The sequence below is a fragment of the Sarcophilus harrisii genome, chromosome 3, assembly GCF_902635505.1.
Source record: "Sarcophilus harrisii chromosome 3, mSarHar1.11, whole genome shotgun sequence".
In the NCBI taxonomy this organism is placed as follows: Eukaryota; Metazoa; Chordata; class Mammalia; order Dasyuromorphia; family Dasyuridae; genus Sarcophilus; species Sarcophilus harrisii.
In genome coordinates, this window is record NC_045428.1 from 85923179 (window position 1) to 85940677 (window position 17499).

At 39.2% G+C, this 17499-nt stretch overlaps 1 protein-coding gene across 6 annotated transcripts in view; it reads left to right on the forward strand.

Annotated features, from left to right (window-relative positions):
* The first annotated feature begins 3646 nt into the window (after positions 1-3646).
* ENOX1 (ecto-NOX disulfide-thiol exchanger 1) overlaps positions 3647-17499 on the forward strand; it is a 663627-nt gene continuing 649774 nt past the window's right edge. For all 6 annotated transcript variants that reach the window (XM_031958417.1, XM_031958412.1, XM_031958413.1 and 3 more), the window contains exon 1: positions 3647-3972. The gene's annotated coding sequence lies outside the window, so the exon portion shown is untranslated. The remainder of the gene's footprint in view (positions 3973-17499) is intronic.

Genomic DNA, 17499 nt, shown 5'->3' on the forward strand with positions numbered 1-17499 from the left:
AATTCTGGGAAAACCAAAGCTGCAGAAATTATCTTGGAGAATTTTGCCACACAACATCTCTAAGGGATGCTTGTCAAACAACTATTGCTGGGTTCTCAGGACTCTTCTCCAGATTCCAACACATATTTTCACATAAAGATGAAAACACTGCTAAACTTAAAACATGGCAAAGAAGTACACAAATTCCAATTTTTAAAAATGTCTACTAAGGATGCTGAGTTGAGTGACAGAATGTAAATCATTTTTAAAAGATCCCCCACTAGAGGACAAATAGCAGAACCCAAATCAATTCACTGTAATTTATACTTCAGTTTAGTCACTTTTTACAGCTGTGATATCACCAGCAAATTCCCCATATATTTATGAACTGAGAAGAAGCTAGGAAATAAAGGAACTTCTAAAGGATTGGAAATTTACCAGGAAATGGAAAATTGAGAATTTATCAAAAGGATCTTCAAAGAAACCAGGCACATTGACAAGAGTGGACTTGGGGTTTTATTGAATAGTATTTAAACAGGGCACAATTATTCAATGAGGGTGAACTGTGTCACACATAATCTATGGAGTGAGCAACTAGCAAACACTGCTCTATACATATATCCTTAAAGAAGCTAGCTTTTGACAGACTCTGGGACAGGACTTTCTCTAGGAACAATGTTTCCTCACTCTGAGGATATGCAATTTGCTGCTGCACTGGGAATTTCCTATGTGTTAAGCTATGCTTCCCCAGGACAGAATAAAATGAGCTTTTATTGATGTGAAGCATCGAATTAGGCTCAATGATATGTCCTTTCCATGTATGCTCTTGTGTTGCCTTGTATGATTTGGGGCAGCATTGTTTGTTGTGTTTGCTTAAATTGGATCTGTGGCACTAATTCTGTCAACCAGAGAGGGGGAAAGACCCATCTAATAAAGAAAAATGGCACAATAGTTAAAATTAAGCAACATGGGTGGTGGTTTTTAAGGGCTTGGGATGGAAATTCAGTCCATCAAACATTCTTCTACTGACGGCCAAACCTACCCATACCTAGATGGAGGACTAAAGAACACTCCTTTTCACTTATAGCTCATATTATATAGCATTTTAGGGATTTACAAAGTACTTTTGGCAGGTAGGATCTTGTTTTTATTTTTGGATTGGACCAAATAATTATATTTTTCATTTATATAGTTAGATGATGTGTGGGATACAAATCAAAAACAAAACCAAAATTAGGAGAGATTCCTGCATTCCCAAAGGTTACAAATAAGGAGGATGTTCCCCATCTCTCCTTATCCTCTTCAATTCTCTCCCTCCCTTCCTCTATCTTCTGTTCTTCTCTATATACACATACCCACTCTCTCTCTCTCCCTCATTCCTCCCTCCCTCCCTCTCTCTCTAGTTGAACAGTGAGAGAGAGAGGGAGGGAGGGAATTTTGAGAATATTTTTTCTAAGTAAAATTATACACTGGAATGTGAGAAACCAATCAAATCAATACATATTTATTATGTTCCTACTATATGTCAGGCACTGAGTAGGGTATCAGGGATGCAAAGAAAAAAAGTTAACCCTCACATGGCAGGAGATATTCTTTTTTCCCCATAATTATTAATAATAACTAATAGTTAATGATAGCTAGCATTTTCCGTAGTTATAAGGTTTGTAAAGCACTTTACAAATGTTATTTTAATTTCATAATAATCCTGGGAAGTGGCTGGTATTTTTACCCCCATTTCACAGATCAGGAAATTGAGGCAGAGATTAAGTGATTCCAAGAATTACACAACAGTTTAAGGTGATAGTTGACTAAAATTTTCCTGACTCAGTTTCCAACACATAATTCACCTATCCTTTGTGCTTCATTCTCAAAGACAACTATGATAGCAGGAAAGTGATACTAACCCAGCTGCCCTTGAAGCTTCAATTCTACCATACGCTCATAAATATATACTATGTACAAAATGTGTTCAATTGTAGCTTTTTCTGATCCTATTTTTTTTTTTTTTTTTGGCAAAAATATTGTAGATACTGGCTCATTTTAGGATGAAGAAACTGAGGTGAGCAGGGTTAAGTGACTTGACTAGAATAATACAGCTAGGAAGCATAATTTGAATTCAGATCTCCCAGCACTGTATTCTCTTTCATCATCTAGCTCCCCACTACATATAATATATATGTGTGTGTGTGTACAGGTATATTTATGTGTATTTTATACAGATACAGTATAACACATAATACACATAATACATGTGTATTTTATACAGATACAGTGTAACACATAATACACATAATACATAAACACAAATAACACATAACACATAATACAGTACATTACACATACATATGCATGTGGATATGGAGTTCCTAGCACAGCTAGAGGATGGGGGGATAATCAGGCTTCTTGTAGGATGTAGTACTTGAGCTGCATCTTGGAGGGAAAACAATTCCTACAGAGAGGGATGGGAAGGAGATGCAATCTACTCCTAAGAAAGAGCCAATACAAAGGCTCAGTGGATATGGGGTATCCTGTGTGTGAAATTATGAAACTAATAATAAGGGGTCACACCTAAGGAGAGGTAGGTACTGTGAAGAGGTTATATTTAAATGTCACATTTTACAGCTCTCCAGAGTCTTTCCAACCAAGAGAAGAGCACAAGAAGGATGTTTCCGACTGTTCCTTCCCTCTTGGATGGTACCCCTCTGCTGTTGGTTGGACACGACCGAATCTACAGTCTGGGACACCTTTTACCTTGCTTCTCCTCAAACAAAGTTAGGGGAGGCGAAGTAGACAAAAGAAAAAAAGAAATGCCCGCGTTTGGCCAAGAGGGGAAGGGGAAAGGGAAACCACCTCAGATTTCTGAAACAAGCTGCCCTCCTTCCTCCTTGATGCTCACGTTCTGGATCACCTTTTAAGAGCCTGGAACACGGGTACCCGAGGCTTCAGAGCCACCCTCCACTGTGGCAGGGACGGCTTTGATGCAGAGGTCCGACCTCCCCCCGCCAAGTTCCCCGCTTCTCCCATCCCACCCCTCCCGTGCCGGTCTGACTGGGGACTCAAGAGCGGGTGTGAGGGGCTGTGTGAGTGCCGGGGCCCTTTCTCGCCTTCTCCCAACTAAGTACCCGCTTTCCCCGGGATCCTTCAAGGTCGCCGTGGCAACCGTGGGTTACAGGTCTCATCGCGTCCCTGCCCCCATCACTCTTCAAGCTGGAGTAGTCAGAGGCGGTAATGAGAGGGAGACGTCGGTGGGAGGGAGGGGGGGGTTAGCGGGGTTCCTTCCCGGAGGCAGCGAGCCACGCTCCCGCCTCGGCCACCGCCGCTGCAGCACCGGTAGGCACTGGGGCCGCTCCGCTCCCGGGGCTGGCGCTTTTCCTCCTCCTCCTCCTCCTCCTCCCAGCAGCTCCGCCAGGCGAGACACTCCTCCTTCCCTCCCCCGCCCCCCACCCCCAGCCTTCCGCGGGTTGACGGCTTTCCTGGAGGGAAGAATTTTACCTCGGTCCCTGAGAGCATCTCTCTCTCTCTCTCTCTCTCTCTCTCTCTCTCTCTCCCCTCTCTTCCTCGCTCTCTCTTTCATTCTCCCACCTCCCCCTCCTCTCGGTGACTCTCCCCCTCCCCCTCCCCAGCTCGCGCGCGCTCAGTCTCTCTCTCTCTCTCTCTCACACACACACACTCTCACACACACACACACTCACACACTCACCCAGCCGCACGCACAGGCTCGGGATCCGGGGCTGCTGTTTCTCCAGCTCCCCTAAGCTGGTCCCGCTCTGGCCGCCGCGGCTGCTACTCGCCCAGCTTCCAGCCGCCACGGGGCGTCCTCCGTCTGCAGCAGCGGCGGCGGCGGCGGCAGCCGAGGCAGCCTCGGGCTCGGATCGCGTCTCTCTGCCCGGGACAGGCGGGGAGCAGACCCGGAGGGGAGGCGAAGCAGGGTAGCGGCGCCGCGCCGCCCCGCACCAGGAGGACCGCCTCCGTGCCCCCTCCCGGCGGCCGCAGGTAGGCAGCTCCTAGGTCCGCAGCATCTCCGAACCAGGATCCCCGGCTCCCCGGCTCCCCGGCTCCCCGGCTCCCCGGCTCCCCGGCTCCCCGGCTCCCCGGCTCCCCGGCTCCCCGGCTCCGGTCCGCCCCCGGCTCCGGGCAGGCATTCGGAAGCCGGCGGGAGGGGGTGCTGGGGTAAGGCCGGTCGGACCAGCGGGCAGAGAGAGGAGGGGGTTTCTGGGTTCCTCCAGCCCCCCCACCCCTTTCACTTTTGCCAGCCCTTTCCTACAGCTGCTCAGGGCTGGGGGAGCGTCTTTGCGTCCGGGGCGGGCTCTCCTCGCTGGCTACCCCCGCTGCGCTCGGGACCCTGCTGCTGCCCCGCCGCCCCCCGCCCTGGCTCCCTCTGGGGGCTCCCCCCGCTCCCCTGGCCAGTTTCCTTTCGGGCGCGGAGACGGCAGTGCCAGCGGGCGGCTGGCGGAGAAAGTTTCCTGGGCATGGGCTGGAGGAGGGCTTGTATTGTTAGACGTCAGTGCCCCCTCCGGACTTCCGCCCGGGGTCTCCAGGCCCCTCGGACAGTGCTCCCCGATCCGTCCGGCTCAGTCCCCTCCGACGGGCGCTCTGCACCTTCGCAGCCCGCGGTCGGAGGAGGCTTCGGCTGGCTCGGGACTGCGCCGCGCCCAGGGCGCAGGGCGGGCACCTGAGCAGCCGCCTCTCAGGACAACACGTGCACGTCTCCCACTGTCCGGGTCCCTCCCGGACCACCCTCCGGCCCCCCCCCCCCCCCCCCCCCCCCCCCCCCCCCAACCGGGGCCCCCCCCTGGCTCAAACCCTCCCCTTCCCAGAGTGTGTGTGGGGGGGGTGGCGGTGGGAGTGTTGTGGTTGTCTTTGACAGGAGCGCACATGGGGGAAGGGGGGTGGGGGTCAGCGGGTGGGTAACTTGCCCCGGCCCAGTGCCATCCCATTCCCGCCCCTTACGCTTGGGCTTCTCCAGGTCTCTTTCCCTCCGCCCTGAAGATTCCCCCTTATCACTCCCCCCACCCGTGAAATATGTAAACAGTTGGGTTGCAATCTCCTAGTTATTATTTTTACAACAGGAGACAGTTTCTTGAAACAAAGATAGGACAACCTGTGAGTGGGTGGTTGTAGGGAGAACTGTGCATCAGTCTGGGGTGATCACTGGTGGATGATAGCAGCCTGGGAGGGTTAGTCTGATAAATTTTGAAAAGAGAATGACAAAGGGAATGTCCCAGGATTCCGTAGAGAATGGGGAAAAAAAGGAATTGGAAATGTAGTTATATGTCCTGGTGTCCTGGAGTTTCTCCTCACTTCCAAGAGTGTGTTGTGGAAACTAGGAAGCCAAGAGAGAGAAGGGACAGACTGATCAACCTTGTTGGCTGGAGTAAGGGGGAAAAAATTAGGGAGGTCATTCCTAAAGTATGATAGATGTAGAAGACAACATCAATGCCTTAGTGAATTAAAGGCATTTTATTGGCTTTGGGAAATATTTAGTTCAGTTTTCTCTTATTTATGGTCTTCCTTCCTTCCTTCCTTCCTTCCTTCCTTCCTTCCTTCCTTCCTTCCTTCCTTCCTTCCTTCCTTTCTCTTTCTCTCTCTCTCTCTCTCTCTCTCTCTCTCTCTCTCTCTCTCTCTCTTTCTCTCTCTCTCTTTCTCTCTCTCTCTCTCTCTTTCTCTCTCTCTCTCTTTCTCTCTTTCTTTCTTTCTTCTCTCTCTTTCTTTCCTTCTTTCTTTCTTTCTTTCTTTCTTTCTTTCTTTCTTTCTTTCTTTCTTTCTTTCTTTCTAAGGGAAGCTATCCTCATATTGCAAAGTTCTGATGTTCTGGAAATTATTTATTGTGATTTCATGCCCTGTGTAGATTTGTAAATGGTGACAAAAAGTAATAAGTGAGACTAAGGAAGCTGAATCCAAAAAGTCCCTTTTACGATCTTCATAATAATAAAAATTACAGTGATTCAGAAATAATATAAAAATAACAAGTGAAATTTATACAAGATGCCAGAAAGATTTGTAAAAAGACTGATTAAAAACTATAAAAATCAAGGTAAAAATGTTTGTGATTGTCTATCTATCTAGATAGATAGATAATCACAAACATTTTTATTATTATTATATACATATATATCTATATCTATGTAGATATATATATATGAATGATATTGGTTTCATAATTTCCAGGCATGATGATATAAAAACTATTAAACTTAATTCTTTGAAGGGGTTTTGATGCTAACCCAATCAGCTTCTGTGCTGTGTATTTGCATCTGAAAATATTGTAATTCTAATCTTTAGATGCCTTGTCAATGCACAACAAACTGCAAGTGATACAAGTTAATGTTGACAATTTTATATTGAGTGCACTGTGCTATTTGTAAGCTGGTGAAATATGCAAGAGTAACATACCATGACTGTTATTCCCCAGGGACTTATATCAAAACAAAGTGAGGATCATAGGAGGCTATTCCAGGGAGAACAATTCAATTATTTTTTTAAAAATGAATAAATTGTAAGATTCTTGTATATGAAGAGTAACAAAATTTTTTTCAATTTGAATCATAATCTGTATTCACAGCGGGAGCATATGTAATGTTATATATAAAACAACATTAAATTTCTTAGATGACTCTAGATAATAGAAGCTTTTTCCATTTTTTATTATTTTTATTTAAGGAGACAGTTCTGTTTCTTTTCTAACTCCAGAACTGTTTCCAAGGAATAGGACTGAATGTGCTTGACAAGTTGGAAATGATCACTGTTATTGAGAAAACAATCTGTAGTGCGCCTTTGTATGTCTAGTGAACTTATATTCATGTTAAGTTTTCCATGGAATTTAAATTCTTGTTCAAAGCTCATGAACTTTAGATAGGTTTGAAAAGGATATGTATGTTAATTCACACACATACACCTTATACACATCCTTGTGTGTATATAAATGTATATGTATACATGTATATACACACACACGATATTTGGTGATAGTCACTCGTTGGTAATGGGCATCTGGAGAATTTTTTTCTTCTCATTTCTAAGTGTCCAAAAGGTGGCCCTGTGTTAAATTGTAAAAAAGCGTTATCACTAATGGAAGTGGGCAATAGATCATAGAATCAGACAATAGTATTTTGTTGCCAGGCAACCACCTACTGTGAACAGAAAACAAAACGGTGGCTGCTTCTACATCATGATAGTCATACTGTAGCTCAAGTATTGAAACCCTCCAAATGAGATGGATTTACTAAGTAATTTGTCTAGAGTCAAATGGGTTCTGTATTCCACTTCCTAAAAGAAGAATTTAAAGAATTCTAACTGTAATAATACTGTTATATGTTCCTGAATGGTATCTTTTCTATTTCCCTTGTTTGCATGATAGGCCCATTACAAACCCAAAATAAGAAGATATATTGATGAGAATCCTAATCTCCCATCACTTGTAATATTAATATGGTGTAAATATAGATTTTATTTGTTAAGTATTCTTAGATCTTTATGAAAATTTGACTTATCCTTCATTAATCTTAGATATAAGTAATGTTAGATTTAGAAGGGACCTTTAGATGATTCCCTTTCATTTATTTTATTTTATTTTTTTTTAATTTTATTATTATTTTTTTTTTATTTAATAGCCTTTTATTTACAGGATATATACATGGGTAACTTTACAGCATTAACAATTGCCAAACCTCTTGTTCCAATTTTTCACCTCTTACCCCCCCCACCCCTAAATGGCAGGATGACCAGTAGATGTTAAATATATTAAAATATAACTTAGATACACAATAAGTATACATGACCAAAACATTATTTTGCTGTACAAAAAGAATCAGACTCTGAATTATTGTACAATTAGCTTGTGAAGGAAATCAAAAATGCAGGTGTGCATAAATATAGGGATTGGGAATTCAATGTAATGGTTTTTAGTCATCTCCCAGAGTTCTTTTTCTGGGTATAGATTCCCTTTCATTTAACAAAAGTAGAAACTGAGGTTTATGCTGGTTTACTAATTTGTCAGAGATTCATATTGCTATTTTGATGAGAGATTGCCTAGCTTTCTTGTGGTCACTATGAATAGGATGTGTTGTACGCTTAAAAAAAAAAAAAAGACTTTCTTGTTTTGCTGAATTCTTGTTAAAAACAGAGAAACAAAAACATATGTATTTGGCCATCAGGTTTCTGTGTCTCATTTACTTAAGCTCCTGCCTTAAGTTAAGGCAATCAGAGTTAGATTATCAGCAGGAACCTTGTGTTATCTTCCTCCATAGGAATGTAAACTCCTTGAGATTAGACACTACATCCTACTTGCTTGTATTTCTGTCCCCAGTGCTTAGCATTGTATCCGACGTGTAGTAAGCACTTAATAAGTGCTTCATCCATTTATCTATGAAATGAAACTCCGTTTTTGGCAATGAGATGGATTTTAATATTAAATGCACTGTGATTTTGCTTCCAGTTTACAAAAACTCCATTGAAATGTTGTTTATCCAGTAGTTTGGGAAACTTTTTCTTCATGGTTATAAATATTTACAGCTTTTGACAATCTTTAGCACCTATCATTTTGGATGTAGATGCTGCGATAAGGATGAGAATTGTATTTTTCATCTATGAATAGGAGCAAGAAGTTTAAGCACATTAACTTCCATCACACTTGTTCAAGTCTTCTTATTAGGAGATATAATAGAAATAGTGTTCATATGATTAGCTGGAATTTTTATCCATTAAAGCACCACAGTCACATGGCGTGGTACGAAGCATATTGCATTTGAAATCAGAGGATCTGAGTTCAAGTCTCATCTTTGTCATTCATTATTTGTATGACCTTGGACACACCAGTGAGGCCTTAATCTCCCTATTTATAAAATGAAGGGATTGTGCTAGGTAACTTCGAAGGATTCTATCAGTTGTCGATCTGTGATTTTAACTTCAGAGGTGAATATGTGGTGTCTGTTATATTTTGTTTGTTCTCTTTGCTAAGGTTTTTTTCTTATGTAATGCTAAAAGAAAATGAGCACTCTTTGAAGTGCTAATACCTTATGTGATTTCTCAAAAATTTAATGATAAAGAGTTTATCTTTGGACATGAGATCTAACCTCTCAGAGCTTTTGTTTCTTTATCAATTGGGGACAATGATACCCATTACTACTTATCTTACTGGGTGGCTGTGAGGCTTAAAAATAAGAGAGATGGAAAAAGGCTACACAGACCTTAAAATGTCATTTATATTACAGCATTTTATAATCCACCACTTGTGGATCATCAGGTTTAGGACAGGAGGAGATGTTAGGCATTATATAATCTCTCTCTCTCTCTCTCTCTCTCTCTCTCTCTCTCTCTCTCTCTCTCTTTCTTCTCTCTCTCTCTGTCTCTCTCTCTCTCTCTCTCTCTCTCTCTCTCTCTCTCTCTCTTCTCTCTCTCTCGAATAGTCTCTCTAACTTGGTCTCTCTTACTTTCTCACTCAGTCTCTCTTCATATCTTATTCTCTCTACTCTAACTACACATCTCTCTCTCTCTCTCTCTCTCTCTCTCTCTCTCTCCAGATAAATGGAGTAACTAGCTCTAGCTAGGACTACAATCTAGGTCTTCCACCTTCAAATCCAGAATTTCTGCCACTCCTTTAGGTGACATTTATCTTGAAATAGTTTAACTGTTCTTAGAGCTTTAATTAATCAGAACCAGTATCTGCAGTGAATTTATTATTTCAAACTAATTATTGATTTTGGAGGAACATTTCATTCAATGACTACTCAGTTTATCTGCAACAATTTTTTTATCATTATTGTAATTGATAGAAACAATGTATATGCACATATTACTTACCACACACATTTTACAATCACTCACTTCATGGTTTGCTCTCTTGAAAATGAAAACATCAGTGGATTTACATTTAACCTAGTTCTAAGAAAGCCTGCTATGAATTCACTCTAGGTAGAAGAGAGTCTGCAAGGAAAGATTGAGAGATTCAACCAATTTATTGATGTTTGATATAGGGGATATGGTAGGTCTTAAACTGTTTCATTCCTAGCAGCTCCACAGTTATCAATTAGGCAGCAACAGATCTCATTCTTGTCCTCTGATCTATTAATCACAGAATGAAAATTGTTACACACATACACACACACACACACACAACCACATATTTTAACATCACTCACTTTCTTATGGTTTGTTTCTCTTGGAAAATAAAACATCAGTGGATTTACATTTGCATCTAAGAAAGCTGTATAGAATTCATCAGGGAGGAAGATGAGCTTGCCTCAGGAAGATGAGGATTCAAATTCTACTTCTGATAGTTCTGATATAGGGGATACTGGTCAAGTGTCTTAAACTGTTTGTGCCCCTAGCAGCGCTCCAAGACTACGAATCTCAGAGCAGCAACAGATCCATCATTCTGTCCTCTGATTAAATCACAGAATGGGAAAAAAAAATTGTTACACACACAAAAGGAAAAATCCACCGTTTTCAGAGAAAGTAAAGAAAGGCCCTAGTGACTTCTAAAGTATGATATAGTTATGTTTTAAATCCCCCAAGCCAGCTTCTGATTTTGTGGCCTATAAACCCTCACCCCCACAGTTTTGGTTGCTTAAAAAAGAAAAGAGAACAGGAGTATCAGATTTTTTAGCCTTCATGCAACCCAAGAGAGTCAAATTCCTGCTATTCTTAATTTTGCACTCACATATGTATAAGATTTAAGGCATATGAGCTGTCTCTTAATTTCAAGGACAGACTGAAGTAGTATTGCTTGGTAAGACATAAGAAAATGATACTGGTTATAAGGAACCAATAAAAAAATTAAATAGCTAGCACTTGGGTCATGCTTTAAAGATTGACAAACTACCTACAAATATCATTTCATTTTATTCTTGAAACAATCCTGAGAAGCAGATGCTATTATTATCCCCACTTTACAGATGAGGAAACTGAAGCAGACAAAAATTAAAAGACTTGCCAAGAGTTACACTGCTGTTAAATGTCTAAAGCAAGTTTTGAACTCTGGTTTTTTTGACTTCTAGAAGGTCTGGGACTCTGCTTATTGTGCTATTTAGTTGAAATGACATCGCTGGAAGTATAAAGAAGGGATAAAATTGAGTTATTCTATGATTAAATTTTCTGTCATCTGACCTTATGGTCTTAGTCTCTATATACAGGTGCACACAGATATTTTTGCATATACAACTATACTTATATACAATATATAATGTGGGCATGTTATTTATATAGGATTTTATATATACAAATACACAGACATATGTACTTATGTGTGTGTGTGTGTGTATTGTTTTCCAAAGGGAAAACAAGAAAATACTATGATACTTCTTATCTGTGTAAACAATACAGATATTAATAATTAGGACAATTGGAGAGAAAAAATTCATTGTATCTTTTTTTTTAATTTCAGTTAATTTGGGGAAAATATGGCAGCTCTAGCTAGTAATATTTTAGAATATACTTCCTTTTTGCCATTGTAGAAACAGCAATAGAAGGATATTGATCTCTCTCAAATACAGCTATCTGAAGTATAAAATAGCTATTTAATAGCCCTCAGCAGCATAACAAAGGTTATGTCAGTGAGTCCACTGAAATATTTTATTTAGTTGAAGCTGGAGGGTGAAGTTTTCTAGACCCAATGTAATTATCCAGACTGGAATATGGCCAAGGCACTGTGGTTAATATCCCAGACAGTGGGAGAAAAGTCATGGATAAAACTTTTAATGACTAAAAGGGGACCATACCTTTATATCTTACTTGTAAGAAAACAGTAACATAGGAACCCTTAAGCCAAAAGAACAGGGTATGGACTCATCAATCCTATCCTTGTTGCTACACAACTTTTCAGTGGAATGTTATCATTCAGGAAATAATAATCCCCAGGGATGGATGTTGCTGAAATAAGAATTTTTGCTTTGTCTCATGGCACCTCTGAAAAAAGGCCTCAGAAATTGCTATGAGTAACACAAAATGCAAGTAACTGAGAGTGAGAAAGCCCCAATTAGAACTTCCTCCAAAGAACCATATTGGCATATTCTAGTGTGGTGATGACTCTGGATACTTGGAGGTGAAAGGACTTGTTTTTGGGACCTACTCCTTGGCAGCATTTTGGAGTAGATAACATTTGGATCTTACCTTTGCTTTCTGAATTCTTCTTTTTAATTTATAGAAGTTTTTGTTCTTCTCCGCCCAGAGCTTTTGTATTCCATTCTTTTAAGATATTTTTGTTAGCTGTCAACTCACTTTTTCTGAGATGTTGGTCCACTTGGTTAAAGTATTTATCTCTTCCAGGGGGCATTTGTATTTTGATAAGAAATTCCCTTAGAACCTAGTTCTGAGCTGCAGTGGGTTAAGCTGATCAGGTGTCCTCATTGAGCCTGGAATTAATATGTAAGGCCCTAGAGTGGGTTTGGTGGGGGCACCAAGCAGGCTGCCTAAAGAAGGATGAATTGACTAAAGATGGAAATGGACCAGATCAAAGCTTCCACATTAACAATCTGGGAAAGAAAGAAGACACAGATTTGGAGATGGAGACAGAGAGAGAGAAAGACAGAGAGAAAGAGGAAAGAAGAGAGACAGAAATGGAGAGAAAGAAAGAAGGGAGAGAAAGACAAAGAAAGAAAGAAGGAAGAGAAATACAGAGAAAGAAAGAAGGAAGGAAGGAAGGAAGGAAAGAAGGAAGGAGGAAAGGAAATGAAAAAGACTTAAATTCATTAGGAATAAATAGTAACTTGTAGAATTTCATTAGGCTAGGAAGAAAGAATTTTGGAAGGGAGTTGAGGCTGATTGACAGTCTTGAAATCATGTCATCTTCCTACTTGCAAGGCTCATATATTTTCCTCATTTTACAGAAAGATAAAGTAAGATACAAGATGAATATTTGCAATAGTAAGTTATTTAGAAGCTTATTGGTCTTACTAAAAAATAGAGTTTGACTTGCAATCTAGCAAGTAGTCAGATAACACCATTCCACAGAATTATCCATTGTTGTTCTAAAACTTGTAATCAGTATTAGCTAAGCTCATGATATTTGCCAGACTATCTAGAGTTAAATAGAACAATTCTGGGCATAAATAAAAGAGGGAAGAAAGATAAATTGAAGGATATAAATTATTCACGACCAAATGATTAAGGAAGGAGAGTAATATTTTATAAGAAAGATTTGAATATACTAATAGAGTTTTGGAGCAGGGTACCTAAGACACATATGGACACTATGTGATGAATAAATCATTAGTAGCCAAGTGGAGGTTTTAAAGCCATTTTCCTCAGTTTGCTGAGCTTTAAGCAAGTTCTTCTTGCCAGAATTCTTTGACATAGCTAGAAGAATCAGGGGTGGATGGGCAGAGTAAAGTAAGAAGAATTTTAAAAAATCATTAAAAAAGAAACTTAGAATGTTTAAATAAAGGAGAAACTGAAGGCATGGGAAATTAAGGGTGATGGGGTTAGACTTTATTGTCTTATGTAAGAATATTAAAAGTCTGCCCCTTTTCTATTGCCAAAGATTTCTGTAATCAAAGTAAGAGTAGTCTGTGTGTACAGGGAGACTTTAGCAGAAATTGAGAATGATGATGAACAAGAAAGAATGAACTAACTTTAACCACCAAGAATTTAGGAGGCTTTAGTAAAAAGAAAGGGGGAAAGGAAAAAACAGAAAAAATAGGATCTTGGGGAATTGATATTTTGAGACATTAAGAAATAGTGAAAAGTGTATAAGATGGTCAGGGGATGAACCCTGGCCAGAAATATGACACTGTGGAAAAGAAGAAAGAGAATACAAAGAGAGGGCTTAAAATTTGGGTTTAATGTGTTTATAAGAGTCTATGAGCTTAATTTAATATTTGTGTAATAGTTTTTGCTGGTGGGAAAAATGGTAGATAAACTAACAGGTGTGTGACATAAATAGTTTTTGTAATTAAAAAAATAAACTTTATTTTTTTCTTTTGTAAAATCAGAGTTGTTTGAGGAGTTTTATTTGGATAAGGTTTCTACTAAATGACCTCTGAAGCTTCCTTGAAATATGATTTTTTGATTCAGTAATAGAATTTGATCTGTATAAACAGGCTTAATTGGGTCTGAAGGAAAAGAAATAAACTAACTTTTTCTCCTTCCTCTCTCTCTCCCTCCTGTTTTTTCCTCTCTCAATTCTTGGTTAAAAAAGCAAGTTCCCTATTACAAATATGAATAATTAAGCCAAACAAATTCTTTCATTAACTTTATATAAATATATGTATGTATAAAATAAATGTGTAGTTGTCTATAACATATATTTAATTTATGTGGTATATAGCAATATAGTGGCGAGGTGGTGCAGTGTAAACAACACTGAACCTATAATCAGGAAGACTCATCTTCCTGAATTCAAATTCTGTCTCAGAGACTATTAGCTATATGACCCTGGGCAAATCATTGCCTCAGTTTCTTCAATTGTAAAATGAGCTGGAGAGAGAAATGGAAAACTACTGCAATATACTTGCTAAGAAAACCCCAAAGGAGTTACAGTGAATCAGCCATGAATGAAAAATGATTATACAATAGTACTAGTAATAAAAAGCATCTTTTGTTATCTATAACAAGTATATATTGTTATATGTAGTTAGATGTCATATAGTTGTCATATATATTATATATATGCATATATAGAGATATGTGTGTATACACTTGTGTTTGTGTGTATGTGTGTATATGTGTGTATCTGTGTATGACTCTATTCTAAATCTATTACTTCTCTGTCAGATGGTGGATATATGGTTTTTCATTACTCTTTTAGAATTGTGGGTAGTCACTGAATTGATCATAGTTTTTACAGCTTTCCAAAGTTGTTTGTTTTTCCGGAGTTGTTGTTACTGTATAAATTGTTCTGATTCTGCTCATTCAATTTTTCATAAGTTAGAGGGGTTGTGGCACTCTCATAAATCTGCATGTATCTTATAGGTTGTGTTCCATAGAACCTTAGTTCTGATGTATTGTACATTTCTGTGTATGATTTATCAGTCTTAGTACAAGGACACTGAGTCACCTGTAGAAGTAGTTTCTGTAGAACAGAGAAAAGGAGGAATGCTCCTGAGATTGCTTTGGTACAGTGGGGAAACTGCCTCTGGTTATCTTTCAGTAAAAACGAAGATGGAGCTTCAGCAGAATTGCAAATAGGGAGAAGTTCTTTTTTTTTTTTTTTTTTTTTAATTGCCCAGATTGGGACCTGCATAAAGAAATGGAGAAGCAATTTGTTTCATACCCTGTCTTTCAGTCTCCATTGGTCTCTGTTATGTCCCCCATTGGCTAACTATCATTAGAGCTATTCCAAAAGGTGTCCGAACAATGAAGTCACAGGTGTAGTAGAAAATCCAGATTCCACGAGGAAGGTATTATTCATTGTGTTATGATACATGTGAAAATATTCTTAAAATTAACAGCCATGTAAATCTGCACTAGCTCTATAGATTCAGGATCTGAAAAAAGCTAAAACTAGAAGTTTTAGGTAAGACTTTTAATGAGTTTTTAAAATGAGACCTGGTAACTCTGGTAACAAATATGTCCAGGACAGGGGAACAGTGGTTAGACCCTGGAGTCCTGAGGAACTGAGTTCAAAACCAGTCTTAGATTTATTAGCTTTGTCACCCTGGGCAGGCCGCAACCAAGCTAACTAAATAATTGTGTCCTGGGTCTCAATGCTTGCTCTGGAAGTGGGAGAGGGGTGAAAGGGAGAGTATTGGGTGGATGACTCAACACTTTTGAGGGGACAGATATTTTTATTTATTTTTAAAACTTGATTTTTAAGGCTGCTTGTACCTTCCCTCTCATAATGATGAAAGAATTGTGGGTGCTAGGCAAAAGACATGGTTTAGATAGTACTGTGTGAGCTGACAATGGAAAAAGAAATACACTTCTTTTAAATGAGCATAAGCTTTGAAGGCAAGTAATTAAGTCACACTTCAACCTCATGGACAAATTAGGGTTCTAGTTAATACAAGGAAAAAGATTGCGAAAAATAAATCACTTGCACACATATAATCACTTAAGAACAGTTTGTTTAGTAACAAAACATCAATTATCCTTTCTCTTTATGTGAGTTCCTTCCATTTCCTTTTTTCCCTTTATCTCTAGGAACTGATTAAGTTCAAGGTTCCCCTCTCCACACACACACACACACACTCTCTCTCTCTCTCTCTCTCTCTCTCTCTCTCTCTCTCTCTCTCTCTCTCTCTCTCTCTCTTTCTTTTTTCTTTTGTTAAGGTAATACTGTATTCTCCTTTGAGAAAGTAGTTCCATGTTAGAGCAGCTAATGGTTCTTCGTGACATCCTGCCCAGAAAGCTGGTCTTTTGCTCTTTTGCCCATTTCGATCGAATGCTTCTGTGAAGATGAAGACTACATTTATTTCCTTATTACTCAGTAATGTTTTGTGGCACAGAGAGTAGAGTTTAAAATAGGAATTTCCCAGGTATTAGAAGTAGTTCCATCAGGAGATGGAGAATGATATAGGAGTGCTTTGCTATTATATCTAGTAAAGCAGCATGTAAACTAATAGGAAATAACCCCTTTTATATGGATGCCATATAATGCATTAACACTGAAATGTTTATATTTTCCCCATATGGCTATAAATGGCAAAATGCTAACATCCGTATTTTTAGTCTTATCCATACACTGTTACCAGATGCCTCCAGATGCTGAAGGACAGACATGTAATTTAGAGGAAAAAAAAGGTATCATATATAATCAACTGTTTATCATAAGTATTCACCCTGTGAATGATTTCTGTAATCTTCAATTCTACTGCCCAGCTTTTTCAAGTAGGGCCATACAGCTAGGGCCAAGCTAGAATTGGAATGGGACCAGACCTACAATGGTTCCATGTCTGCATGAATGTTTATGCATGTGGCTGTGTACAAACATAGAGGTACACAATGATGCATTTATTCCAGAGCCAAATATAAGTTATTTTGGAGACTATAATTTTTCACATCAGGTTTAGTTCTGGGTTATTTTGTTCTGCCTCTTCTCTGACAATGTGGTCACATGAGAATTAATACATAAATAGTAGCCCTGGTTTATTAATAATGACATTAACATGAATTATAATATAACGACATGACCATGATTTCTTGTGACACTACTGAATTGCAGAAAATGAGCTTTTAAAGCAAACCATTTTGCAGTAACTTTCTGTTTATTCTATATGTATATGCACATCCTAACTTCTTTACTTTGAAAAATTGTGTCTACATAAAGTATCTGACAATAAAAGCTTGGTTTTAGAGATTCTATAGAGGGAAGATTGGACTAGTTGTTGTAAAGGAAATTGTCCATTGTTGTGTCAGCAAATAGGCCATGATTTCATATTTTGTTCATATATTGTATTTGTTTCCTTATATGCTCATCTAACAATTAAAAAAAAAAGACTTTTAGGGAAGCAATTTCTAAACAGCTTCAGAACTGCTCTGATAGTGATAGATAGTTCTCGTAAATATATGTCCTCTTGTTTTAAACCTTGCTTAAGTTGATTTGTTGTTGACCAAAATTATTTCTTTTGAGGACTTATATGTGCACTG